The sequence below is a fragment of the Sus scrofa genome, chromosome 14 (genome assembly GCF_054392235.1).
Source record: "Sus scrofa isolate SSC_HxYL_T2T_F1_AM1 chromosome 14, Sscrofa_HxYL_maternal_Yorkshire_Landrace_v2.0, whole genome shotgun sequence".
Lineage (NCBI taxonomy): Eukaryota > Metazoa > Chordata > Mammalia > Artiodactyla > Suidae > Sus > Sus scrofa.
The window spans coordinates 141968684-141995498 of NC_139396.1; the positions used below are offsets into that span (position 1 = coordinate 141968684).

The 26815-nt window shown below is 36.9% G+C and overlaps 1 long non-coding RNA gene across 1 annotated transcript in view; it reads right to left on the reverse strand.

Moving 5' to 3' along the window:
* Positions 1–901: 901 nt before the first annotated feature.
* LOC146397046 (uncharacterized) overlaps positions 902–26815 on the reverse strand; it is a 283017-nt gene continuing 257103 nt past the window's right edge. Inside the window, exon 3 of the long non-coding RNA XR_014827200.1 lies at positions 902–4407. This is a non-coding gene — a long non-coding RNA (uncharacterized LOC146397046). The remainder of the gene's footprint in view (positions 4408–26815) is intronic.

A 26815-nucleotide genomic window follows, 5' to 3' on the forward strand; every position in this document is an offset into this window, starting at 1 on the left:
TGGCTTCTCTGCTCACAAGCCATCTTGTAAGGAGACACAGTAGCCGTGTATATGCAGAGGGTAAGCTCTTCTTACTAGTATTCCATTTTTTGATGCTATCAGATGATCCCAACACTAAAAAGTCTGTGACTATCTTTCTCTCTTTCCTTCATCCATTTCCCTTTCTCTCTTATCAGTCTTTCTAGTTCTCTTTTGTTTTTCCTTATTGTTCATCCCTTTCTTTGTTTTTATGTCATTTGAATCATTTTCTTTCTGTATTAGTTAAAATAGGCTCATGGAGTACAGGTTCCAAGAATGAATCATGCCTATCTTTGTCTTTTCACCCTGTCCTTCTTAGACTGTCCTCAATGCTTGGCTCTATTCCTCAGAGCCTACTTGACCTTAAAGGCTCAGCCTGAACCCCATTTCTTCCATCAGTCTTTTCCTCAGGTCTCTAGCAGGAATAGGCATGTACCTATGAAAGTCTATGCACTAGGAATGTGCACCATCATTTTGATACTCACCACTCGTGCCTGGAATTTATACAAAATTTGCACTATTTAGGTGATAACTGATGTAAACTGCTTGTTCATGGAAGAGTAAGCAAGTAAGAGCTCAATAAATGTTTGTTAATTCAATAATTCAATGAAGAGAAAGAAAATGACAGAACAGGGAAAACTGAGGAAGGCTCCCTTTTGGAAAGCTCCTATTTCCTTCTAATTTTTGTTTTGTTTATTGTTTTTTTTAATAATTATTTCACTCCCTATTCTTTCTTGGCTTTCATTTGATCTTTTTCTCACACTCATTCTCTCCATGTGATTTCTGTCCTCTTCCAAGTCTTACTTCATCTTTGGTAAAGCTCTATGACTTGGTGGAAAGCTCACACCTTTCTGTTTATTTTTTCCCTAATCCTTTTTCAGACTTTTTTTTCAAGTTTCTTCTTTTGCTTACCCACTGTCTGAATTCAAGTTTATTTGGAAAGTAGATACAAATAAAATTGCTTCAAAACTCAGACAATGTCAGTAAGCTTTGTAGAAAAATGTATAGCTTATAAATTGAAATTATTACATAGGGTTGACAAACTGTAAACTAAAGCATCACCAAGGATGTGTTCACAAGAATTGTTGCAGTGAGAGAATAAATGCTTAATGGGCTCTATAGTAAAAATAAGTCACCAAACAGAAACCATGTGTAAGAGAAAGTGTGTTCAGTTAGGAGATGGAATTGGGATAAAGTCTGTCAGTAGGATAGATTCTCACCTGATGTGGAGACATGACCACTAGAGTAGGGCAGAGACATGTAGTCCAGGCATGCAGTTAGCAACAAAGATATCTGACAACTAGTCCAAACCAGGTCTTGTTAGAGGGTCAGGGAGCCTTGATTCCTTCTTCTTTCTTAGCTATCAGTTTCTTGTTTTGAGGTACTTAGAACAATTTAAAGGCACAGACTCCAACATAGAAAACAACACAAACAGCTGGTTATTATGATTAGAGCAAACTATTTCACTAAAAAACCAAGGAGAAGCCAGTTGTCAGAAACTGTTCAGCAAATCATATACTTCCTCCACTGGACACAAATATAAGTTTTCCAGCCTCTTCACAATTCTCTTCACAATAGTATTTGGTACTTACAGGACTTATAGGATTTTCCATAAAGACACACACACACACACTCAAATATATACATGTATACAGATGATTCTCTATTTTTTCCCTAACTGATGGAATATTGGAGAGTTCTTTTTTAAAAAAAAAAATTATTGGAGTATAATTGACTTACAATATTGTGTTAGCTTCAGGTGTACAGCAAAGTGAAAACAATTATATCCATTCCTTTTCAGATTCTTTTCCCATAGAGTAATTACAGAATATTGAGTAGATTTTTCTGTGCCATACAGCTGGTTCTTGTTATTTACCTATTTTACATATAGTGGTGTGTATATGTTAATCCCAACCTTCTAATCTATTCTTCCCCCACAGTTCTTTAATGATTTAAAAAAACTGGTAGAGACACAAGATGGAAGAGGCTTGAATCACAACCCCCTGCTTGGAAGGAACCTTCCAAAAGAACTATCCAGTCAGAGACAGTTCTATAGGGGTTAATAATAAAATCTTATTTGGTTAAGATCCTGATATCTCACTTTGTTGCTGTTACAGTAGTAACCATGGCAACCATGGTCTCCATAGCTAATCCAAGGTAGAATGCAGCTGACAGCAAGGCTGACTGACTATGATGAATATGGGCTGACTGTGATTGCTAAGCATCACCTTTCCCTATCATTCTGAAAACTGCAGTTCATTATTCCTAAGAAATCTTTCACAACCTCATTCATGTGTCTTGCATGAGATTGGCACCATTCATTTCCAAATTCAGAGCATATGACCCAAACCTAGCTGGTTAGGATATTCCACCTTACCCCAACCCAGTAACATTTAGCTATAACCCAATTTGGTCTCATCAGAGTGAATGTTGGTATTTTTATTGGAGTTCTCAGGATACATGTAATCACTTAATAAATGACCAATATCCACAAGATTGTGGATACAGCCTCAGGGGTCTCGGTGAGAAGAGAACATACCTGGCAATAAAATAAAAATAATGGAAAGAAGAGTTGAAAGCTAGAGTTAAACTTTTGTGATAATACTGATTGAGCATTAGGACCCAACTGTGCCTGAAGTGAGGCTATACTTGGATTTTTCCGTTTTGTGTATAGACAGTCCATATAGTAATCACAATTGAAATCCTGTTAATTAGACCCAAAATAATTTCTGAGATCTCCTAAGGCTTTGTTTTTAAAATATTTGAGCATATGCATCGGTAAAATCTGAGTAATATGGTCCCAGACGAGAGAAGAAAGTTGCATAAGAATAGGGAGAGAAGGAAATTATTAGGCAGAGGAAAATGTGATTATTCTATTTTATCCAGAAGTTATATTACACACTACACCTTTATAAAACATTTTTGATTAATAGGCTTATGTATAGATAATAACACAATACATTTGGGATATTACTTGTAGATAAGAGTTTACTTTGGAAGTCTTAAACATACTACACTTTGATTCCTTCTACCACCTTAAAGGTAAAAATACCTTATAAGGACAGTGACTATAAAATTTATAGTTCAAATAAGAACACTTTTGAGAGTATAAGATAGTGCTATTAATATGTAAGGTAGGATAACTGATTTACCTGGAAAATATCCCAAACTAAGAACTCTTGTTCTCCTACTTTTATATAACCCAATATCTAAATGAACTTCTTTGAAAGCTATGTTAGATTTCTATTGCTAGGTAACTAGTCACTGCAAACTTGGCAGCTTAAAGAAATACTCACATATTATCTTACAGTTCCATAGGTGAAGAGTCTGGAACACCGCTCAGTGTGTCTCCATGCTGAAATAAAGATGATGACTGGGGCTGTGAGCTTAGCTGGGCTCAGGCTCATTGGTTATTGGCAAAATTTAATTCTTTGTCATATTAGCAGTGAAATCCCTACTTTATTTTTAAATATTATCTTACTTTTTAATTTTTTAATTTTATTTTTATGAATATAGTTGATTTATAGTATTGTGTGAATTTCTGCTGTACAACATGATGACCTAGTCATACATATATATTCTTTTTCTCATACTATCTTCCATCATGTTTTACCACAAGAAATTAGATATGATATAGTTCCCTGTGCTATGTAGCAGGACCTCATTGCTTATCCACTCCAAAGGCAACAATTTGCATCCACCAACTCTGAACACCCAGTCCATTCCACTTCCTCCCCCCTTTCCTTTGGAAACCACAGTCCATTTTCCATGTCCATGAGTCCGTTTCTGTTCTTTAGGCAGGATCATTTGTGCCATATTTTATATTCCAGATATAAGCGATGTCATATGGTACTTCTCTTTTCTTTCTGACTTACTTTACTTAGTATGAGAATCTCTAATTGAATCCATGTTGCTGCAAATGGCATTATTTTGTCCTTTTTATGGCTGAGTAGTATTCCATTGTATACATGTACCACTTCTTAATCCATTCATCCATTGATGGACATTTAGTTTGCCTCCAAGTCTTGGCCATTGTGAATAGTTCTGCAGTGAACATGGGGTGTATGCATCCCTTTGAATGAAAGTTTTATATGGATATACGCCCAGGAGTAGGATTTCTAGATCATATGGTGGTTCTATATTTAGTTTTCTGAGGAACCTCCATATTGTTTTCCCTAATGGTTGTAGCAGTTTACATTCCCACAAACAGTAAAGGAGGGTTCCCTTTTCTCCACACTCTCTCCAGCATTTATTTGTAGACTTGCTTGTGATGGCCATTCTGAATGGTGTGATATGGTATCTCTTCATAGTTTTGATTTGTAATTCTCTAATAATTAGTGGAAGCCCCTGCTTTCTTGCTGGCTATTGCTTGAGGTTCATTCTCAGCTCCTAGAGTAAGAATTTAAAAAATGTTAAAAAAAACTTTTATGAACATATTTGAATTTTCCATTTCAGTTATAAAGATTCTGAGGAATGGTACATATCATATGCTGACTGCTTACTACTGACAAGGCCTAGCACAAAATGAAACATCAACATTGTACCTTCTGAATCACTTCCTTTTTGTAGTAGTAAACAGAAATAGTCTTTGAGGAGTTGGAATAAATACAGACAAAGTAGATTGACATAAAATGGCACAAGGTGATGATCCTATATTAAGTCCATCCCCTGATCTCAACTCTAGATTATTGTTGGCCCTCTCTATGATTTTTTTTTTTGGCGTTTTTGGGATGCACCTGCAGCACATGGAGGTTCCTGGGCTAGGGATCTAATCAGAGCTACAGCTGCTAGCCTACACCACAGCCACAGCAATGCCAGTTCTGAGCCGTGTCTGCAACCTACACCACAGCTCATGGCAATGCTGGATCCTTAACCCACTGAGTGAGGCCAGGGTTTGAACCCACAACCTCATGGTTCCTAGTCGGATTTATTTCTGCTGCACCATGACAGAAACTTCCCTCTGTGATTTATGTGTGACATTTCTGATGCTAAAAGGGGAGACCATTCACAAACCTTGAACTAGTCATAAAACTAACATTTCTTGATGGACAGTTGTTTTGAGCTTCAAATGATGGAAAAACTCTTTTGGACAGGTGTTCCCTTAGTGTTTCCATTATTACTGGATGTTCCTCATTATACATATGTTATCACATGTGACTAGTACAAAAATATTTTAACCCTGTTCTTCCATTCCACTGGGAATGCAAGTCCGGCTTTTAACTGTGCATACGAGTGGCTTTTTAAGTGATGCCGTGGATGTGGCACCCTTCTGAAAAGCAGGCACTGCATATACTTTTTCCATAAAATGGCTGCCATGGTGCAGTTAAAGGAGGAATAAGTCTTACCAGTTTGATGACAGCCTCTGAAACTGAAACCATGCAATATAGATTTCTCTGAGAAAATGGAAACTTGTATTCTTTGACAGTGTAATTATCACACTGTCAAATTACTTGACTTTTTTAAAAATAAAAATCACTTAATACTTCATGCAGATATTACTTTTGCTATCAAATAACACTTTGGGGGAAGTTAATTATTTAGGAACTTTTATATTTTAAAATCAAAAATCCAATAGATGTCTGAGATGCCATAGTCAGATAGCCCTCCCACCCTGAAGATTTTAGATGATTGCTTCAGCCTCAAAACAGGGTTCTGGAGGAAATGAAGGGAAATGCACATTAAGGAGAATTTACTTAGAAGATCTGGAAGTTTGAGTGTCAACAACAGTACTGGAAATAATTTAAGAGGGTGCTGTGACTTTTATTAGAAGAGACACACTTCCTCTCCAGCAGTAGTCTCTTTTATGACATTTTAACTTAAAGCAAAGGTCTCATTTTTGCAAAGTGTAGACTCTTTGAGCTAGTGTTCAGTGGTGAGTGAAATGCATTTTTATTCTTAGAAGGGACAGCAAATATATAATGATTATTTTTACTGGAATTTACTAAATGATTAATATATGTCTGGCACTTCTAGGTTCTTTACACATAACATCTTGTTTAATTTCCTTAACAGCATGAGATAGGTTATGTCATTACCCTATTTTACAGGACTTGAAATGAAGTTCAGCAATATTAAACAACTTTCCTGGAGTTCATGTTGTGGCTCAGTGGGTTAAGAATGTAACATAGCATCCATGAGGATGCCAGTTCAATCCTGGCCTCCTTCAGTGTATTAAGTGAGGATCCAGCCTTTCTGAAAGCTGTGGTGTGGGTCACAGATGTTGCTTAGATCTGGTGTTGCTACAGCTGTGACATGGACCTGCAGCTGCATTTCTGATTTGAACCCTGGCCCAGGAACTTCTATATGCTGCAGGCATGGCCATAATAAGGAAAAAATATAGTAATAACTTTCCCAATGGCCCACAACTAATAAGTGTCCTGGTGTGAATTGGGGCCAGAACAATCAGAGTCAGAACCCATCATTTAATCATGACACTTTAATGCTTTCTGGTAATGGCTGTCACTGATGGAGTATTTGTTCTTGAACATATGGTAAGTTTTTTTTTCGTTTAAAACTTACAGCATGTTATGTATGTCTTCTTGATTCCAACTTTATACGTGAGGAAACTAAGGCTTGTAGTGATTTAAGCCATGTGTCTTCATTCACTCTGCTAATGTGAATTTTTTAAACACACTTTAAATCTCAGTGTTAGAAGTTAAAGGATGTTACATTTTATTTATTTTTTAACATCAACATGATCCTGTTTCCTTATTGATTTTCTGTTTCCCATTCATCTCAGGAGGAACCCAGCTTTTGTACAATTGAGTTATTGAACACAAGTAGAGAGAATCGTGCATGCTCCAAGATAATACAGAAGACAGTGAAATATGTGTGGTAGAAGAAGTCATTTTTATTTTTTTCAACCTTGATTTTTAAAGATTGAAAAAAATATACACTCAAATCTAATTAAATATAACTCAAGTCTAATGGTATGGGTTTGACACACAGAGGGAAATGCTATATACATTTCACCATCAAGTTATCACTCGTGACTCCAATTTTTTTCCCAAGGATAAAGATTAGAATTTGTTAATGCTAGACGGCTTGTGTTAATGTTTTTTCATGGTCTCTATGGAACTGGAAGCACCCCTATCTAGGAGCGATTTGTAAAGGGAGGAATATTCTTTTTTTTTTTTTTTAAGTGTATTTTTGATAATGATACTATGCTTGGCTCTTGTTTCTTTGGTAAAAGGCCTTAAAACATTTTTATGTAAGTTTTTCATTAACCCTCACTGTACTCAGTACATAAATACCATATCAAGTCTAAGAAACAAATGAGAAGTATTAGGATCAGATTCATGGCATGACAGGGATGATACATAATTCATCCCAGTGGAGGTGGGTCTGTGAGAAGACTGAGTAGGAAACAACATCCAAGAAATGCTAATGTTTGATGATCTCCCAGCAATAACTAACTTTCACAAGTTCCAATGGTCCTTTGGTTGGTTAATTTCTCAATGCATTCCCATGTAAGAAAATGTCATGATTCTTTTTCCTAGCCTAGTTCTTGGCCTGGAATGTAGATCTGCATCAGAGCGGTGGTATGGTGAGGTATAAGAGGTTTTTCTCTTCTTAATGACCCTGTAGTTTTCAGACAAATCTCAAACCATTTCCAGGTAGACTCTTCAGCACTTTTAGTTTGATTCACCATATTCTTTGTCATTGTAGGATTTCCACAATGGTGTTTTATTCATGAATAGCTGTCAGTTGATCATTTTATTAATGGATCATTATTTCCTTTTCTCCTTTTTTTCAGGTTTCAGACCTGCATTTTGGTTTGAAAGTTATCTTAACCAACCCCTGTTTTCTTTCTTTTTACCTCTCCCAAATCCTAGAGCAATTTTGAATTGTGTTATCCATATGGGGTGGAGAATGTTCAAGTGAACACTGAAGATATTGGCAAGCTCCAATATATCTACACCCAGAACTCCCCAAAACCTTGACCTTTTAGGGTGACTTAACAGAACCTATCACAGTAGACTGCTTCAATAACATATCTCCATAGAGATAACTAGATTGCTGAATTGATGGGCATTTGAAGAAATCCCCAATGCCAAGGAAAGTTCCAAGGCAGTCCTTCAGTTACTGAAGGGATTTTATTTTTTTGGTCTTTTTGACTTTTTAGGGCCACACCCATGGCATATGGAAGTTCTCAGGCTAGGGATTGAATCAGAGCTGTAGCCACTGGCCTACACTAGAGCCACAGCAATGCGGATCCAAGCCATGTCTGCAACCTACACCTCAGCTCATGGCAACCCCAGATCCTAAGCCACTGAGTGAGGCCAGGGCTCAAACCCACACCCTTATGGATGCTAGTCAGGTTCACTAACTGCTGAGCCATGGCAGAAACTCCTATTGAAGGGATTTGACCTCTAAGCATAATACCGTATATCTCCCTCTAATTTGCTTCTTCGGCTCAAGATAACAGACCTATGAGGTACTGACGATACTGCCCCTTCCCTCTCTTACTCAAGGTTTTCAGGGATGACACTGATGAAGCCCTGGCATCTTCAGAGGGTATAAAGAGGCAGAGGAGATGCCTAGTTCTCTGCTAGGAAATTTGAGATAGAGGCCAGCGTGTATTATCAGGGATTCTCAGCTGCTTCACGAGAGGCAGCATCATGACCATCTCACCAAAGGAAAAACGCTAATAACTCCATACTGATGCATACTGTCTGTAGAAATGCCCTGTCTAAACTCTGTTACTAGAGCAGAAAATAAGACAACAATAAAAAAACATAGCGTTGTCTCAATTTGGTACCATCTTAATTTGCAACCACAAAATATTTAACAGTCAACTTTCTACTTGGTAGTGGTTACTTTTGTATCTGACCAGGATTAATTCCTGGCAGACCACCTGGTCTGGCCAAACCCATTTTCCTGGCATGACCACCTGGCATGACCACCTGGTCTGGCCAAACCCATTTTCTTTGCTTCACATGGGCTATTTCTGTCCTTATTTCTTCTCTAGGTCTCTATGAGCCTTGTAATACCTTGTCATTGCCATCTTTCATACCCAGTCTTTTCCCTAAACTTATTGCAGCCTCTGGCACATCCATGCAAAATTCTTTGCCTCCCCTGGGCCTCCTCCCATTTTACAAAATTTAACAAAACTTTCCCTCTCTACTGAGTAGCATTAATCACCGACCAGTTCCTTTCTCTTTTTCCTCAAGTGCTGTCTCATCTCCTTAACTAGACTATTAGTTCTTCAGAAGAATTTCTATGTGATTCTTGTATGTGGTATAATGTCTATTTCAGAACTTCTTGGATGATAGGTTCACTCCATATTTGATGGTTTATTTCATGTTGCTTTTGTGTATGTGTATTTGGCAACATTTTAGGAGATTATGGCCTTAAGTATAACGCAAATTAATGTTTCATCTGATCTAAGAAACTGAGGATTTCAAAGATAGAAAAGACGTAGAGTTCCTTTGCCTAACTTCCTTGCTTCTCAGGGGAAAAACCTGAAGCCCAGAGAGTGAAGTGACTTAAGATTATGCAGTAGACTTTGATGTAGTGTATTTGTGTTAATTCTATTGACCGTGGTAATCATTTCATAGTGTCTACATATACCATCCCATCATGTTGCATAGCCTCAATGTCAATAGGAGGAGAAATGACAAACTCATAATGTTTCTGTGCAAACCAGAGGCAGATCAGTCTTCATGCAAGGGACTTTTATTCTGTACAGTGTTCCACCACAAGAAGCACTGTGATGATAATTACTGGGAATGGTAATAATAGTAATGTTCATATAATAGTATCAAAAATACACTCAACATGGAATATCCTGTGATAAATCAATGGAAAAGAACATGAACAAGAATATATATGCACATATATATGCATAACTGAGTCACTTTGCTGTACAGTACTGTACACTTTGCTGTACAATATTCTAAATCAACTACAATAATTTTTAAAAAATATACTCAAATCCACAATAATTTCCCCCACTTAAATTTGGGTCCAAACTTTTTTCCTGGTGTTCACAAAAATGTTTTCTTTAAGACTTAAAATATTCTAAAATATTCTATGAATAACTTGTTCAGAATTATACAATATGCATATAAAACACAATAGATGTAAAAACACAAATACTAGTTGTCAGAATACCAGGAGCTTATCCATGGAAGTCATCTAATCCTCTCCCATCCCTAATGTGACTATGGGAGGGGATGCCCTAGCGTGTGGAAATTAGGACTTTGAGCACAAATATAGTATAAAAACACTTTCCACATATGAATTTGTTACTCTCTAATGCATTAGGTATTATCATTATTATCTTTGAGACTGAGATTGGTGCCCCAAGGATGCAAAAGTTTTTTTGCTATCTAACAAATCGTCATCAATTTAGTGGCTTAAAATTATAGACATTTGTTTATTGTCTCACTGTTTCTATGGGTCAGAAATGCAGCCACAGGTTTTCTGAGTCCTTTGCTCAGAGTCTAAAAGCTTAAATCAATATTTTAGTAAAGATTAATTTTCATCTGGGGATCAGGGCCCTCTTTTAACTTTATTCAGGTTGTTGACAGAATTCAATTTGTGACTGTAGAGATTTTTTTCTTTTTTTTTTTTTTTTTGGCTAGCTATTGGCCAGGGGTCATTCTTAGCTCCTGAAGTCCACGCTCAGGGCCTAGTCATGTGACCATCTCATAATATGGTAGCAGAGCCAGCAGTAGTGTTTCTCTAATCTGCTACAAGATCTGTTACAACATAACCTAATCAAGGCAGACTGTATAAGCATAGTCAGAAGTCTCATCCACATTCAAAGGGATGAGGTTATAGGTAGAGGGCATAAGGGAGCAGAAATTTTGGGGACCATATAAGAATCCTGCCTACCACCAAGGGCTTTTATCTTGATGTGCCATGGATAGAGTAATGAATTAAAGATAAACATCCTCAGCAAACTAGGAAAATCAGTTATCAGATCTATCCATACCCTTGTTCTTTCAGGCCCTTGGGTGATGATATGTAGTGAGAATTGCTTTGCTCAGGAGTCAGAAGACCAGAAAGAACTTGTAATTTCTGCTTCAGAAGGCCCCCATAATCTAAGGGCAAAATTATTTAACTCCCCTGGGTTTCAGTTTTCTCATTAAACACAAAGATCTTTTTCCTTATCACAAAAAATGTTGAGGAGGAAATAAAAAATGAACTAATAGTGATAATGAACTTGGAAAGTTTAAAAAGGATGAAACACTATATAATTTTAAAGTATATAGCGAAACTAGCCAATACATCTATAAAGTCTTTAATTTGGGCTAGATACTTTTGAAGCCCTTTACATAAAAAGCATATTATTGACTACTTGTAACAAGATAGACTGAATTTAATAAAAATTTATTCATAGGGCCATTCACACTGTAAAACCAAAATATGAGCATTTTTCACCCCTTGCCATGTACCTCTCCATCTCATTTATAGGATAGAAAGTAGAAGTATTGTTGCCATACCTTCTGTGGTATGTAGGAAAAGTAGAGTAGATTATGGTTTTTTTTTTTAACTTTATTGAAGTATAGTTAATTTACAAGGCTGCAATAATTTCTGCTGTACAACAAAGTGACCCAGTCATACATATACACATATCCATTCCCTCTGATTCTTTTCCTACATAGATTATCACAGAATACTGGGTAGGGTTCTCTGTGCTATACAGCAGGTCTACTTTGGCCAATTGTCACATATACCTCCGTATTCATATGCCAATCCCACACCCCCAGTCCACCCCTCCCACCCTACCACCGGTCATCTTTGGTAACCATAAGTTTTTCAAAGTCTGTGAGTCTGTTTTTGTTATGCAAATAATTTCATTTGTCTCTTTTTTTAAGATTTCACATAAACTTGATATCAGAAGATGTTTGTCTTTCACTGTCTAACTTCACCTAGTATAATAATTTCTAGGTCCATCCGTGTTGTTGCAAATGGTGTTATTTCATTCTTTTTTTATGGCTGAGTAACATTCCTTCCTATATGGGTACTACATCTTCTCTATCCTTTCCTGTTGATGAACATTTAGGTTGCTTCCATGTCTTGGGTATTGTAAATAGTACTCCAATGAACATTGGGGTGCTGGTATCTTTTTAAATTATGGTTTTCCCTGGATAGATGTCCAGAAGTGGGAATGTTGGATCATATGGTAATTCTATTTTCATTTTTTTGAGGAACTTCCATAGTGTTTTCCATAGTGGTTGCACCAATATACATTCCCACCAACACTGTAAAAAGGTTTCCTTTTCTCCACACCCTCTCTAACATTTATTATTTATGGACTTTTTGATGATGGCCATTCTGGCTGGTATAAGGTGGTACCTCATAGAAGTTTGGTTTGCATTTTCTAATAATGAGTTATGTTGAGCGTCTTTTCATGGTTTTTTTTTTTTTTTTGGCTCTCTGTATGTCTTCATTGGAAAAATGTCTATTTAGATCTTATGCCCATTATATGATTGGATTTTTTGTTTTTTTGATATTAAGCTATAGGAAGTATATTTTGGAGATTAATCCCTTGTCAGTTGCTTCTTTTGCAAATATTTTCTCCCATTCTGTGGGCTATCTTTTTGTTTTGTTTATGGTGTCCTTTGCTGTGCAAAAACTTTTAAGTTTAATTAGGTCCCATTTATTTATTTTTGTACTTTTTGTCATTACTCTAGGAGGTGGATCTAAGAAGATACAGCTACAATTCATGTCAGCCTACGTTTTCAGCCTACGTTTTCCTCTAACAGTTTTTAGTATCTGGTTTTACATTTAGGTCTTTAATCCATTTTGAGTTTATTTTTGTTTATGGTGTTAGTGAATGTTCTAATTTTATTCTTTTGCATGTAGCTGTTCAGTTTTCTCAGCAACAATTCTTTTTTTTTTTTTTTTTTTTGTCTTTTTGCCATTTCTTGGGCTGCTCCTGTGGCATATGGAGGCTCCCAGGCTAGGGGTCCAATTGGAGCTGTAGCCACCGGCCTATGCCAGAGCCACAGCAACAAGGGATCTGAGCCATGTCTGTAACCTACACCACAGCTCACAGCAATGCTGGATCCTTAACCCACTGAGCAAGGCCAGGGATCGAACCCACAACCTCATGGTTCCTAGTCAGATTCATTAACACTGAGCCATGATGGGAACTCCATCCCAGCAGCAATTATTGAAGAGACTATCTTTCCTCCACTGTATGTTTTTGCCTCGTTTTTCAAATTAATTGACCATAGGTCCCTGGGTTTATTTCTGAGCTTTCTATACTGTTCTGTTGACCTATATTTCTATTTTTGTGCCAGTACCCTACTGGACATATACATAGCTTTGTAGTATAATTCAAAGTCAGGGAGTCTGATTCCTCCAGCTCCATTTTTCTTTCTCAAGATTGCTTTAGCTATTTGGAATCTTTTGTGTTTCCAAACAAATTTTAAAATATTTTGTTTTAGTTATGTAAAAAATGTCATTGGTAATTTGATAGGAATTGCATTAATCTGTAGAAGATTTCCTTGGGTAGTATAGTCATTCTGACAAAACTGACTCTTCTAATCCAAAAGCATAGTATAAATTTCCATCTGTTTGTGACATCTTTGATTTCTTTCATCAGTGTCTTATAATTTTTAGAGTACAGATATTTTGTCTCTTTAGGTAGGTTTATTCCTAGGTATTTTATTCTCTTTAATATGATAGTAAATGGGGTTTTTTTCTCTAAATTTTTCTTTCTGATCTTTCGTTGCTGGAATATAGAAATGCAGTTGATTTCTGTGTTGTATCCTGCAACTTTACCAAATTCATCGATGAGCTTTAACAGTTTTCTGGTAGTGTCATTAGGATTTTTTAGATACATTATCATGTCATCTGCAATAATAATTTTACTTATTCTTTTCCAATTTGGATTCCTTTTATGTCTTTTTCTTCTCTGATTGTATGTCTAGGACTTTCAAAACTATATTGAATGCAAGTGGCAAGAGAGGACATCCTTATCTTATTCCTGATATTAGTGGGAATTCTTTCAGATTTTCACTCTTCAGAATGATATTAGTTGTGAGTTTATCACACATGGCCTTTATTATATTGAGATAGGTTCCCTCTATGCCCAGTTTCTGGAGGGATTTTTATCAGAAATGGGTGTTTTACCTCTAAAGGGGCTTGAATAAGTGACTCCTGATCTCTGTAGTCATTACCAGAATGGATTATGCACAGTTTCTGCTTTGTCTTTCTGCCTTCAGGATCAACATCTAAGATGGGCTCCTCTGATGGGCAAAACTCAGGTCACATGTCTGTAACTTATCTGTAGGAGAAGCTAGTAGCATGAGTGTCCTCACAGCAATACTCAGCATTAAAGGAACTTGCCAAATATAAGAAAGTGATATAGGAGTTCCCCTCCCGGTGCAGAAAAAATGAGTGGGACTGGGAACCATGAGGGTGTAGGTTCAATCTCTGGCCTTGCTCAGTGGGTTGGGGATCTGGCATTGCCATGAGCTTTGATGTAGGTCGCAGATGCAACTCAGATCCTGCATTGCTGTGGCTGTGGTATAGACTGGTGACTGTGGCTCTGACTGGACCCCTAGCCTGGGAACCTGCATATGCTGCGGGTGTGGCCCTAAAAAAAAAAGGGGGATAGAAATGTTGGATAGTTGAAGAAGTGGCAAATGTTTACATAGCCAATAATTAAATATTTAATGTATTTTTATTCCCCAAACCTAGCAGAGTGTCCAGTGCATAAATGACTCTCATGAAATATACACTGAGTAAATAAAAGACAAAAATATGAATACTTATTTTATTCTAATTATTAAAAGATGTCCCAAGAAATGATGAACACCATTTAAACAGTAAATGACTGCAGAATAGTAGTAGAGAGTATGCACTTAACCTTTAATATTGATACCAAAATGATGATAGTCCTCCTAAAATATAGGAAGAGCTTCAGAGCCAATTATTACTAGTAAGATATCAATATCTCCATCTTAATTACAAGCCACTGAGAGCACTAACCCAATCTCCATTCACTCATGTATTCATTTATTTTCAAATTATTTCAAAATATGACTTTATTGTTATGACTTTAATGCATAGTTTGTATTCCTTTTTTATTACTTTAGTAATTAAAATGATGAGCATAAATAGACTTTGAACCTGCCAAATGCAGTGTATAGTCAAATCCTGGGGAAAGACAGTAATCTTTAAAAGAGGAGATAAATAAGCAATACTGCTGTCTTATAGGCTATTAAAGAGAGTAACTAGTGAAAGAGATTATATAATGAAAGATATGACATAAACATGTGGTTCAAAAATAGGCTTCTTTGAAGAAGTAATAGTTGAACTCAGATTAAAAGAGTTAATAGAGGAGTTCCCATTGTGGCTCAGCAGGTTAAGAACCTGACTAGTATCCATGAGGATGCAGGTTCCATCCCTGGCTTTGATCAGTGGGTTAAGGATCCAGGATTGCCACAAGAGCATAGGTTGCAGATCCAGCTCGGATCCAGTGTTGCCATGGTTGTGGTGTAGGCTGGAAGCTGCAGCTCTGATTCAACTGCTATACCGGAAACTTCCATATGCTGCAGGTGCAGCCCTAAAAAGAAAATGTAAAATAAGAATCACCCTAATTTCAAAACCAAAGATACCACCAAAAAATAAAACTATCAACCAATATCTTTGATAAATTTAGACACAAAAATTCTCAATAAAATTTTAGACAACCAAATCCAACAACATATCAAAATTATCCTACACAAGACTAAGTGGAATTCATCCCAGGTGCATAAGGATGGTTCAATATATGTAAATAAATCAATGTCAAACAACATATTAACAAAAGAAAAGTCAAGAACCACATGATCATCTCAATAGATGCAGAAAAAGCATTTGACAAAGTCCAACATCCATTCATGATAAAAACTCTTACCAAAGTGGGTATAGAGGGAACATTTCTTAACATAATAAAAGCCATTTAAGACAAACCCACAGCAAATATAATACACAGTGGAGAAAAGCTGAAAGCCTTCCCATTAAAATCTGGAACAAGACAAGGATGCCCAATCTCACCACTGTCATTCAACATAGTACTGGAAGTCCTAGCCACAGCAATCAGACAAACAAAAGAAATAAATGGCATCCAAATAGGAAGAGAAGAGGTAAAACTGTCACCATATGCAGATAACAGGATATTGCATATAGAAAACCCTAAGGACTCAACCCAAAAACTACTTGAACTAATCAACAAATTCAGCAAAATAGCAGGCTATAAGATTAACATTCATAAGTCAGTTGCATTTCTGTATACTAACAATGAAATATTAGAAAAGGAATACAAAAATACAGTACATTTTAAAATTGCACCCCCAAAAAATCAAATACCTGGGAATATACCTGACCAAGGAGGTAAAGGACTTATATGCAGAGAACTATAAAACATTAATCAAGAAAATTAAATAAGATGTAAAGAAATGGAAAGATATTCCATGCTCCTGGGTTGGAAAAATTAACATTGTAAAAATGGCCATACTACCCAAAGCAATCTACGTATTCAATGCAATCCCTATCAAATTACCCAGGACAGTTTTCACAGAACTAGAACAAACAATCCAAAAATTTATATGGTACCACAGAAGACCCAGAATTGCCAAAGCAATTCTGAAGAACAAAAACCAAGCAGGAGGCATAGCTCTCCCAGACTTAAGGCAATATTACAAAGCCACAGTCATCAAGACAGTGTGGTACTGGTATCAAAACAGACATATAGACCAATGGAACAGAATAGAGAACCCAGAAATAAACCTAGACACCTATGGTCAATTAATTTTTGACAAAGGAGGCAAGAAGATAAAATGGGAAAAAGACAGTCTTTTCAGCAACTATTGCTGGGAAACTTAGACAGCTGTATGTAAATCAATGAAACTAGAACATACCCTTACACCATGCATGAAAATAAACTCAGAATGGCTGAAAGACTTAAATGTAAGACAAGACACCATCAAACTCCTGAAAGAGAATATAGGCAAAACATTCTCTGACATCAAACTTAAAAATCTTTTCTCAGGTCAGTCTCCCAACCCAAAAGAAATAAGAGCAAAAATAAACCAATGGGCCCTAATAAAACTGAAAAGCTTTTGCACAGCAAAGGAAACCAAAAAGACAACTTACAGAATAGGAGAAAATAGTTTCAAATGATGCAACTGACAAGGCTTAATCTCTAGGATATATAAGCAACTTATACAACTCAACAGCAAAAAAGCCAACAACCCAATTGAAAAATGGGCAAAGGACCTGAATAGACATTTCTCCAAGGAATAATACAGATGCCCAACAAACACTTGAAAAAATGCTCAACATCACTGATTATTAGAGAAATGCAAATCAAGACTACCGTGAGATACCACCTCACACCAGTCAGAATGGCCATCGTTAATAAGTCCACAAACAACAAGTGCTGGAGGGGGTGTGGAGAGAAGGGAACCTTCCTGCACCGTTGGTGGGAATGTAAGCTGGTACAGCCACTATGGTGAACAGTATGGAGGTACCTTAGAAATCTATAAATAGAACTACCATATGACCCAGCAATTCCATTCATGGACATATATCCAGACAAAACTTTCCTTGAAAAATACACATGCACCCGCATGTTCATTGCAGCCCTATTCACAATAGCCAAGACATGGAATCAACCCAAATGTCCACTCATAGATGATTGGATCAGGAAGATGTGGTATATATACACAATGGAATACTACTCAGCCATAAAAAAACCAAAATAATGCCACTTGCAGCAACATGGATGGAACTAGAGAGTCTCATTCTGAGTGAAGTTAAGTCAGAAAGAGAAAGACAAATAATATATGATATTGCTCATGTCTGGAATCTAATATACAGCACAAATGAAACTTTCCACAGAAATGAAAATCATGGACTTGGGGAACAGACTCAGGGTTGCCAAGGGGGAGGGGGAGGGACTGGGAGGGACTGGGAGTTTGGGGTAAATAGATGCAGAATGTTGCCTTTGGGATGGATTAGCAATGGGATCCTGCTGTGTAGCACTGGGAACTATGTCTAGTCAATTATGATGGAACATGTAATATGAGAAAAAAGAATGTATACATGTATGCGTAACTGCTTCACCACGCTGTGCAGTAGAAAATACATATATATATAAAGAAATAAAAATTTTAAAAAAAGAAAAAAATAAACAAATAGAATTAATGGAAAATAACTAAAGTGGGTAGAGGCAAAACTTATGCAAATACCTCAGAAGGGCAGAAATACAGTATTCTTCAATCTTAAGTATCTTTACATGTATCTGAAGAACAGAGGGATTCATAAGAGGGTTTGAATCAGAAGAGAGCTCCCTCTGCCATGGTTGGATTTGGGGTTTGGAAAGGTAATCATTCTTGTATTCTGAAGAATGATTTCAGGGAACAAGAGTAGAACAGGAGACCAGCTAGCAGACTAGTTCGAATGTGAGATGAATAGGGGCTTTAGCAAAGCTGGAGGTGGAGTTAAGTTGAACCAAACCCTTCATGACAAACTGAGGGCTAAGTGGCATGTGGGAAGATGAGGGGCAGTAGGAAAGATAGACATAAGGTTTGTCTTAGTCCAATTATAACTCTGTGTTGCACAAGAATGTTAGTGAAAATCCAGCCTCATTAGATTCCCCCCCAAAATTCATCATGTGCGTCTATTGAAAATCCATAAACCTGATTCTAATCAGTCTTGTTATTTTTTGCCAATAAAAAATTAATGCTTTTATTTTTTGCCAGTAAAACTTGAAACTTTCATTTGACTCAGTGAAACTCTTAATGACCTTTTTTTATTTCCTATCTTTTAAAAGCCATTTTTGTATGTTCAAAGTAAAATAATTACTTACTAGTGAAAAATGTATGCCTAATTTCACAATTACTTTATTAAAAATTGCCAGTTTAAAAATGCCTTAAAACTTAAGATTGGTTTAGGAAATAAATTATTTAATATGTATTATAATTTTCTTTCAAATAATTTCTTAGGGGTTCTGGAGAAAAGGAGTTTGGCCGAGAGTCTCCAGTATATAATTTTAGATCTGATCTTCCTTGCACAAATCATGATGCTTCGATCACTGTGTAGTGAGGTTGGAGTCCTAGTTTCCTGTGGAGTGTGAATAGGCATACATCTCTGTTTGTATTTGTACATGTGTGTAGTCATGGTTTGTCATGAATGTGGAGGTGTCTCACCAGTAAGAAGCTCATTTTTAGTGTCAGGAGTCAAAAGTTATGTGTCTATGTGGTGCATCCCCTCCCACCTCTACCAGTGAAAGCTTCCTCTCCGTATCTCTAGCACAGCACCTGACATGCATGTTTGAAAACTAATACTTCTTACATAGGCAACACAGAATATTTTAGTATACTAAAGCATACTATAAATGACCTGGGGAGAATAATTATCAAATTATCTACATTTTCCAGCAGCTAAAAATCAATACCAGGATTAACAGAAGCTTTGATGGAGGGCACGTTGGAATCATAAACTGAGACCTTGGACATATCTGAGCACATGATGAACAAATGTAGAGCCCTGGGAACCGCTAGGGAGGGATTTGGGAAACAGGTAACCAAAGACCAACTTTGCCAGTTGGCCAATCCCACATATTTCTGTGTTCCAGCTCTTTCCCCTAAATGAATTATACACTAATATTAGATACTGTTTTTGTTCATGTAGATCATCTCCTCTAAGGCTTAGCTTTGCTACCTCAGTTCACAAGACCATAACTCGGGCATGGAGCCAAATTCTGGAATACTGTCTCTATAGTAGCATAATTAGGATGCTTTAGAAAACTCCCAAATAATTCTTCAGTCCAAATGTCCCCTTAAGTTTATTGGACATTTCTAGAGAAATTATACTACTTGCACTAGTTGGATTAAGCTACACTGTAGGAGGCTGAGGTGGACTTTATTCTTCTTTATTCTTTATTCTTCTTTTTTTCTCTCTCTTCCTGACCCCCTTTGTGTCTCACTCTCAGTTCTTCTCCTGATATGTTTAGATACATGTCAAAATTGTATCCATTTTCACTCTGCTTATTTCTATTCATCCTTCTGGCCTCAATATAAATGTCATTCCCTCTGGAAACTTCCTCTACCCACGCCATCAACCTCTCCCATTTGCAGACTACATTTTATATTATTTCATTTACTGCTAGTATTTATTCTGCACATAATTTCTGATTGGCTTGAGTAATAATGTCAGCTGGAGAAAGTCTGGGCTCTTGAAATCTGGATAAAATGGGTTGAAACGCTCAGTGCCATAGCCTAATAAAATTCATTTCTCCACAGGTGAGCTGCTAGGTACAAAGATGAAGTGAGAGGGATGTGAGTGGGCACTTATTCTCCTGCTTGGAGCTGGTGCAAAAGTGAGAGATAACTGTCCTGTGCTACCTGGAGCCAGAGATGAAACTTATGCTAGGGCTCAGTATTAAGAGCAGCAAAACAGCAAGAATAATTAGAAGCATTTATGTGTAAATCGTATTTTATTGAAGACTATTTGAGGGAGAGTTTCTGGGAATGGGCTCACAGGCAAGGCATATTTCTGCTCTTCATCTCTTGCCTCTCCAGTAGGTCTAAGAAACTCCAATTGATCACTTTTTTTATTTAGGGCATTTTTCTCCCTGTGGAACTTGGCCATTAGATAGCATATGGGCAATTAGGATGGGGTCAGGGAGGTACAACTTCTATCCAAAATCCTTCTCCTAATTTTATCTAAAAAATTTCCCTCTGCAAGAAAAATCCTAGAATTGCTGCTAAAACAATAGTTTCCTCCTACTTATTCTATTTGCTTATTTCCCTCATTAGATTATAGTTTACATAAGAAGAGTGATTGTGCTTATCTTATCTATAGCTTTCTTCCCAGAAGAATGTCTGGCAAATGGAAATGGCTAGAAAGAATTTGTTGAGGAAATAAATGAGTGAGAGAGACACCATCTACCTGTGGAAATGACCAGAATGACTGAAGCCTTTGAAATTCCAGTCTCTTAGTCAAAGAACTATTTAATTAAGATTTTCTAAGTCACTTCTTTCTATCAGAATGAAATATTAATTTTGGGGGGCATGTAATTGATTATGTCTTTGTTCTAAAAATAAAATTATGGTGACAGATAAAATGAACACATCTTAAATAATTAGTCAATTGGTGTAAGTAAGGCTATGTTTGGAATTGTTTATAAGACAGAATAAACTCAAAGAAGTATAGGGTGGAAAGATGGTTGCTAAGAGATGGGGAGTTGTCCAAGGGTGTAAAGTTTCAGTTCTACAAGGTAAGTGCTAGAGATCTTCTCTACAACATAGTGCCTATTGTTGATAATATTGTATACTTAAATCTTGATAAGTGGATAGATCTCATATAAAGTGTTCTGACCATTGTTAAAAAAATATTCAGAGAATATAGTCTGGTGCTGGCTGGACTATTTGAGTGAACTTTTATAGAAGAGTAACAATTTAATTGGGGTCTTGAAAGATGGGTAGGATTTGGACCAGAGGTCCAGAGAGGGTAGGGTAGGATGCTCTCCCACCTGGAGGGGATAATGAATCATAATAGTGCCATTGAAATGAGCTTAGAATGTATACTTCACAGGTGCAGGCATTTGGCCTAAGTGAAAGAGTGTATATGGTAGGGAAAAGGAAATCTCATATCAGATAAATAGTCTGTGCTTGGAGGAACCAAGCACCGTCAGGTGGAGACATTTGAACTTCATACATGTGAGCAGTAGATACCATTGTAGGATTTTGAGCAGAGAAGTGACTTGATTGATGTTTACTTTAGGTACTTTTAAGTGTCAGACCTTACATTTTCATCATTCACACCTTCTAACTACACAGTGGGTTGAGACATGTTCAGACTCAAAGAGAGTGATTAAATTCCCCAAGGACACACAATAAACTGCTGGCAGAATTTAGATACATTCCTGATCCTCAGACTCCAAATTCAAGGCCCTTTCTATTTCATCCTCCTGATTTTAGAAGTGAGATGGAAGACAGAAGATTATGAGGAGATAAGCTTTTCAGAGAGAAGAATGGTGGTGTCCTGAGGTGGCCCAGTTTTCTGAAAGGAAAGGCAATATGGTCAGAGGCCATGAGAAGAAACTCTCAGTAGGTGAAGGGTCCACATGGCAAAGCCTGAGAAAGACCGCAGGCTTTCAGCGTGCTCTGAACTGAGCCGTAGAGGCAGCTGAATCAGCCAGAAGAGAATAGGCTGTGGGGGGGCTTCAGAATTCTTGGAACATCTCCCTTCTCTGGCCTGTGTATATGTCCCAGAGGCACTGCAGGGGCAGCCAAGGTGGGAAATGAATATTTTATCCTAGGCTCTGTGAGCAAATGCCACTTTGTCCTTCTAGTCAGTCTCTAATGACTTTCTTGATTAAGTATATGTCCATGTTATTGGGAAGTCAGGAAGGCTGGAAGGAGAGGCATGAGGAAAAAAAAAAAAAAGAAAGAAATGAGCCATACACAAATATCTGTGACCTGATTCAGATGTTTATATGGATAAGCAGCAGGGAGCCATCTCTGGAAGTTAGGCATTGCTATATGGTCCTAAAGTGAATGCTCAGGGCCCCAGCAGGTCAGGCTTCCACTTGGATTCAGGTAAGTGGTCCATAAAGCACTCAGAGAGGAAGTTGGACACTGCCTCTGGATGCTCACCAGCCAACCATAGCTTTTGCTGACAATCCTATGAAGGTGACTCCCTTCACTGTTTCCAGAGGAATTTCCCATCCACGGTTTATCCCATACGTGAAAGTCCCCTGCCCTGCCATCCACTGAGCCCTCACCTGGAGATGAGAAACTTTCCTTCCTACATGCCTGCTGGGCAGTATCATTGTTTGTCCAAGCACAGATAATATTATCATAAAAGATATAGATGCTAAAAATAGAGAATATTAGCCTTATAGTAAGATTTTAAGGTGTGGGTTTGAGATGATCACAAGGAAGATGAATATTCCTATTACAGATATTAAATATAGTTGAGCGCTTTAAGGAATAAAGCTCTGAGATTACATTTTCAAGAATTCTATTAGCAATGCTCCAAGGTAATTTTTATTCTCATCAGTCTCTAGGATGAGATATAGAATTCAAAATTCTGAAGTGCAAAGCTTACCAAGCTAAGGTAACAAAAGTAAGATGTACATAGTGAAACTTGAATTAAGATGTTGGTGTCCAATATTTTATGCTCTTTCTATTGTGTCACAAAATAAGCCACTATTAATTAGAATATCGAATAACTGACATAATGTTGTAGAATAGACCTTTCAGCTTAAAGGCAAAAGTACTAGTTGACATGTCCAAAGTTCAGCACAGGTTCTGAAAGTTAAGTCTGAGGGTACATAACTGACATGTGCTTGACTTTTGTTGTCACTTCTCCTCTGATGTTTGAAGGTACATGTAACAATGGAGTTCTGGTGTTTACGCCTGTACTCTTCATGTGACCTTGAATGAATTATTTCTTCTTTCTGGGTTTTACTGATATCATATCTGAAAGGTTTATTTGATGCATGATATGCATTTTAACCCCAGATAAACAGTTTGGAGGTTGGAGAGTGCCTGGAAGAGAGAACCAGGGAGCCTATGTAGGTATGCATAGTGATATGGTTATTGATCTCTGCTCTGATCACAAACCACATTCACCTGGTAAAAATGCATTGACCTGCGTACTTATGAATTGTTCATTTCTCTCTATTCACGTTTTATCCAGTAAAAACAGTTTCTTTAAAGGCAAATAAGTAGCAACCAGCAAAAAAACTGCTCTTTCACCTAAAATTCTCATTGGTTGAAAAGTCAGTTATAAATGCACATAAACTAAGCAAACAGACAATAAAAATATAAAATTATAAATTAATCTTCATTTCTCTTGAGAGATTACTATTTTCTGAGGATACTGAGGTGAAAAGTAACTATTAGAAGAGAAAGACCTACCAGTAGTGACCATAGCTCTAAGTGGGTTGTTTTTTTTTTAATTTATTTTGTCTCTTATTTTAGGGTTGCACACGTGTCTTATGGAGGTTTCTAGGCTACAGGTTGAATTGGAGCTGTGGCTGCCAGCCTATACCACAGCCATAGCAATACCAGATCTGAGCTGCATCTGTGACCTACACCACAGCTCATGACAACACAATATCCTTAACCCACTGAGCAAGGCCAGGGATCGAACCTGCATCCTCATGGATGCTAGTCAGATTTGTTTCTCCTGAGCCACAACGGGAACCCCTGGTTGGGTTATTTTTGAGCAAATGCTTCATTGAAATACTGTTAATACAAGCTTCCCTTTGAAATATGGGCTGAATATGGCAAAGTCTTCTTTTTTCAGTAAACTTTAATTCTGAGGCACTGTAACATTTAATAAGTTGAACATAAAGATAGTAAATATAATAAGTTGTAACCCACAGTGACCACATTCTCAGCAGTCCTGTTGTTGCCCTGCAGTGCTGTTATACCTCAGCATGATGTAACAGGATATCAAACCTCATAACACAGGAAGCTCAGAAGCAGACAGATGGAAATGCAATCTGTTCTATTAAATCAATTTAGATAAACACGAGTCTTTCTTTGCCATTAATGATAACCTTAAATTATGCTGGAATCTGTGTTTACAGTAAGTGAGCTGCAAACAATTGAGAATAAGGAGGAGAGAAACTTAAGACCCTGGATGCTGAGCACCACTGTGACTTCAAGTTGTGAGTTATAATCAGAACCCATTCAGAGGATGGCAGGCCCAATTCTCTTTTCTTAAACATGCAGGAAGTTTCTTAGGAGTTTGAGAGACAGTTCTTTGAGCAAGCCTGGGAACAAAGACTATCTTCTTGGAGAAGTTAGTGCCTCCCAAACTTAGTGTTGGAAAACTGAAGTTATATAAAATGAGGATTCATAGGAGTATAAATTGGATAGTCACTTTGAAGAGGTGTCTGGTAACCTCTAATAAAGTTGAATGTATGTACACTTTATGGCTCAGCAATTCTGTTTCTTAGGGCTTTTCCCTAGGGAAAACTGCTTATTTGTGTAATCTAAAACATATGTGAAAATGTACATAGTGGCATTCTGTTAAAAGTAAACCAGGAGGGAAAAATCCAAATGTCTCTCAGTATAAAATATATAAATGAAATGTTCTACATTTTTACAATAAAATATTTTTGAACAGTTAAAAGAAATGTATTAGAATCTCTCAAGTGAGTCAAAGTAGGCTGAAGAAGGAAAAAATATAATTTGGTATACATGAAAACAGCACTGTATAAGTTTTAGGTATCAATTTGTAAGTAATAAATATGAAATGCATATGAATGATAATGTGAAGTTCTGTATGCAGCTAATTCTGAAAAGGTTTGTAAATAATTACAAAATAAAATTAGAAGCTATTTATCCACATGCCCATTTCTTCATATAATGCCATAAATATTTACAGAGCGTCTTGCTTGCCCTACCCTCTCTTTTAAGGGCTAAGAGACCAGCGAAAGAAGAATATGATGTAGTCTTTGTTCTTGAAAGAGATATAGTTTAATTGGAAGGCTCACAAGGGAATTTGGACCATAGGATCAGCATTTAATGGTGGAGAAAAATATCTAAAATGAAGATGCAGCTTGAAGCAAAAGTATACAGAAAGTCTGACTCCCAGAGTATAGCTAGGGATGGGAGAAATACTGTTTTGGGGGCAAAACCAACACCGCAAGCACAGAGTGTATATATCCCTTCATTGTAGTCTTCATTTTTCTTTCCAAGATGTAGTGAAATCCAATGAATGGACAAATGATCCCATTCAAGACCAATTTTTTAAACACAAATTACAGTAGCACAAAGGCTGCACACAGGCGTTTTTGGTTCTATGTTGTGAGTACTTTTTTCTTTTAATGCACAGTGACTCTCGTTATAAGGTATGATCAGGGGAGGTTCCTGGTGGCCTAGCGGAAGGACTTGGCATTGTTATGGCTGTGGCTTGGGTTACTACCGTGGCTTTGTTTTGATCCCTGGCCCAGGAACGTCAACATGCCAAGGATGCAGCCAAAAAAAAAAATTAAGTATGATCAGTTATAGGGGTCATGTTGTATTAGTTATTTTGTACTTACTGAGCACAGTATTTTCTGCAAAGTCCTTTATTAAAGAACATAGCGGGACAGACTGAAACAGATTCTCCTCGAGAGAGAAAACAAGGGATGTGTTATAGGGAGATTCACTGCCATTCTTGCCAACAATTGTGTCAGATCATGTGGAAAAGATTAAGGGACAGGTTAAGGTTAAGTTATGTCTCTTGGAAGAATTGTTTACATATCTGAGACTGTAGCTTCAGCTTTCAAAAGTAAGAACTGTCTTTAAATATCACCCTATATTTTTAAATATCTGCTATGGTGGTGACATCTTTTAGTGTCTGCCATCCCTTTTTTAAGCTGTTTTATAATCATTAATTTTAGTTTAATTACTGCTTGGATGAAAATAACAAGCTTGATGCAATAACTTTATTTATTTCTGTCATAAAATTATCTCCTGAAAATCATAGGGGACTCCATAGGTCTTTTATTTTAGAAATTAATGAAAGAAAGTATGAATACTTCTAAATTGTTAATGATTTTTTTGTTTTAAATACAGCTCTCCATTCTATCTTTTCTTCTTTAGGATAAGAAGCTATTTAATGTTGAGCCCAACTTTGCACATTTTTAATATCCTCAAAATAAGACATCCTCCTAAGTAAGCATCTATTAAATTCATTTTCCAAATAAGAAAACTAACACAGAGAGAGGTTAATTTACTTAGTGTATCATGATACCAGACACAATATGAGGAGATTATTTTCCAACCTCATGTTTCTTTCTGTTCTCTGATACTTAAAACGTAGGAAAGTTTTATGC